This window comes from Colobus angolensis, unplaced genomic scaffold (genome assembly GCF_000951035.1).
Source record: "Colobus angolensis palliatus isolate OR3802 unplaced genomic scaffold, Cang.pa_1.0 Scaffold261, whole genome shotgun sequence".
Classification (NCBI taxonomy): domain Eukaryota; kingdom Metazoa; phylum Chordata; class Mammalia; order Primates; family Cercopithecidae; genus Colobus; species Colobus angolensis.
Genome location: NW_012115833.1, coordinates 2,512,935 through 2,516,521, shown reverse-complemented (window position 1 = coordinate 2,516,521; position 3,587 = coordinate 2,512,935).

The window sequence follows — 3,587 nt, the reverse complement described above, 5'->3', positions numbered from 1 at the left end:
CTATTACAAAGTAGAGTAATGATAGCTAACAATATTCTATATTTTAAAATAACTGGAGAAGATTCTGAATTTTCTCACCACCAAGAAATAAGCGTTTGAGGTGATAGATAAGCTATATATCTTGATTTGATCATTATGTGAGCTATACACACATGGAAGCATCACTCTTTACCTCATAAGCATGTAGAATTATCATGCATCAATTAAAAATAAAACTTAAAACATTAAATAACTAAATTGGTAGGTCTCATTTTCATATTTTTTTCTCAGCACATGATTTTTCACAAAATACATAGTAACATTTTTTTTTAAAAAGCCAAGTTAAGAAAACAACAATAAAGATAGTTTGAAAAATTAATCTCCACTGTAATAACATAAACCAAATAATATTGGAAGCACATATTTTACCAGTGTAAGCATAGTTTTGTTGTAAATAAATTGAAGTTTTGATAATCGGGCCATTGTTTTACAGAAGTGTTTTTGTTTCTTGTTTTTGTTCTCCTAAACGTAGTTATTGAGTGTGTATCTGCCAACATTGTATCCAGTATGGGAGATTTAAAGATAAAATGATAGCCTAGAGAGTTGCACTAAATAGAGTTGTAAACATTGATAGAGTAATAGACACCCAGATCACGATAGTCTCCTCAGAAACATGTGGACTTGCTAATATGCTTTAATGAGCTATTGAGTTTTAGCACTACAAAGCACTAGGAGTTTCGAATCTTCCTTATGGCTGTGTTATATAAATCTACCACTGATCTTTTTATAAACCCCACTTAATGTTAATTACTAGAATTGGGTCACCGACAAGCGAAATATTAAATTATACTCTGATGACAACTCACTGCAAAGTAATTCTGGTACTTTTAACGCTATTTTTTAGAATATAAGCAGTATTCTAAAAGAATATAAGTAGTATTCTAAAAGATAGTACTTTGTAAGGATCAAAGTATGAATATTATTATCCCTGTATGTCAGTAAGGTAGTATACTTTTAGTATTCTTAGTATTTTAGAATACTTTTAGTATTCTAAAAGTATACTACCTTACTGACATACAGGGATAATAACATTCATTAAAATTTATTCAATGCTTGCTATGTGGGTTATATACCACAACTCATTAAATTCTCAACCCTATGAGGAATGCAAAAAATTTAATACTGTTTAATGGACATTAGTTTGCCTGAAGACCTTTAGCTGGTAAGTAACAGAACAGGCACTTTGGCCAGGCCCCTGCCACTGATAACTTTTCAACAAATATCATTAGTTTCTGCATTATAAGGAGGGGCACCTATAGCATACATTTTGTAAAACAAGCTAATTTAGCAGTTTTCAGTGGCATACTAAGTACTAGTGTTGCAAAGATAAATAAGATGTAACCTCTAATTGAAAAAGAGCTACATTGTAATTAGAGAGATAAGATACACAATTCAGTTTCATATAAAAAATGCATTGGTGGCTTTAAGAATATACTGGGCAAATCCACCTGGGTGATGATGGTGAAGGTTGTTAGGTAAATTGTAAGAAGGAAAAAATTATGAACTGAATTTAAAAATATTTGTAAATGACCCTTGCAACAAGGCATGTATATATAAAGTATAGACATCCATGAATGAACAGGAATATGAGCCATTTTAAACACCAAATTGCAGAAACAGTAGTTAAACCTTCACTAAGTAAAAGTTTTTAATATTAGCAACAATTGAACAAAGCAGATTATGTACTAGCAGGCAGAAGGACAGGGATATATAATAGATATCGGACATCAGACCATACAAATATTAAGGGTCAGCCAAAGCTAACTGAGGTTTGCAATCCTGCATAAAAAGAAGCCAAGCTACTAACATGATGAAAAATAGCCTACTTAACTTTGGCCCTGCTCGTTTATGCTTGAGTCCAATGACTCTGCTAGACATGTGGAGTATGATTGAGGAAACAAGCATAACACTTGTTTTGTGTTACCTTTCCATGTTTCAAAAATTACATTTTAACACATTTAAAATTCTACATTTTAAATTTTATTTTCTTGTGTGCAACAACCCACGTTTATAAAAATGTGTAAGATTACTCTACAGTTGGTGGGCATATAAATGAGCAAATCCAAGTATTTGACCATAAACAACTTTGGGGGTGAAAGCATGCTTAGCACAAGACACAGATTTACACACAACAGTGCATGCTACGAATGGCTGTATGACTTCAAATCAAGAATTTTGGCATGTATATGAAATATGAAGTAAGAATTTTTATTACTCTACCAATTTCATCTTCATAGTATCATTACACCATTTTTTAATCCATCAAAAGAAATGTATATTTGTCCCAAATTACGTTGAGTTCTGTAAAAGATTTAAAGGGTTCATGGAAGGAATTTTGTCCTGAAAAGGCTTTTCTTTTTCTTAGAATGATAATAATTACTGAAATAAAGAAGTATATTTATATCTCCCAGTCAGTAACTTAAAATCAGAAAAAAGAATTTTAGCAGCAACCAAAGAACAGAAGGATTCACCTACCCCACTGCTGGTCATGAAAATTACCCTGCTAAGCTTGCATATTACCCTCTTCAGTCAAGAATAAGTAGACACACAACTATTCTCTCCAATAATAATATACAAACTAGATAACCAAATAAGACAATGTGATAGCATACAAAGGGCATGCTATGGAAAAATACAAAGGAAAGAAACATAGTAGAAATCTTCTGCCTTTTATTACCAAAAAAATTTCTCTCCCCCAACTGCCCACCAGAACACATGTGTTTTTAAAAAATATATGTAACAGAAAAATTGGTAAAATAATATAGTAAATTACTAATTGACCAGCTGAGAAGAAAACCAAAAGAAAATAGATCAGTAACTATAGAACAAATTATAGCATTAGAATTAAAGTCAACATGAATGATACAGATGACTAAATCAGTGTTGTATAGAGAAAATAAGAGGCTATTGGTTTTGCTGGAGAAAAGAAAATACAGAGAATGGAGCACGAACAGCATTTAAAATACAGAATGGAGACTGGGTGTGATGGCTCACATCTGTAATCCCAGCACTTTGGGAAGCCGAGGTCGAGGCCGAGGCCAGCGGATAGTTTGAGGTCAGGAGTTTGAGACCAGCCTGGCCAATATGGCGAAACCCCGTCTCTACCAAAAATACAAAAATTAGCCAGTCATGATGGCGCGGACCTGTAGTCCCAGCTACTCAGGAGGCTGAGGCACAAGAATCAAATGATCCCAGGAGGCGTAGGTGGCAGTGAGTGGAGATCATGTCGTTACACTCTAGCCTGGGCAATAGAGTGACACCCTGTCTCAAAAAAAAAAAAAAAAGACATAATGGAAAACTAAAAATATTCTGCATTAAGATGTTTCATAAGTCTGTTAAAGATAATTAAGTGAAAATAAATCATCAGGTAGAAATATATTGAATTAAGAATATTTCTCGAAATACTAAATATTACATAAAAGTAGACCAAGCTAAAGAGCTTTGGAGTGGAAAAGTATAACTGGACGAATAAACATTAGGCAACTTGCTCTTTTTGGAGGGGCTGTGGTGGTGATGGGGTCGCAAAGGAATTTTGAAACATAAATGAA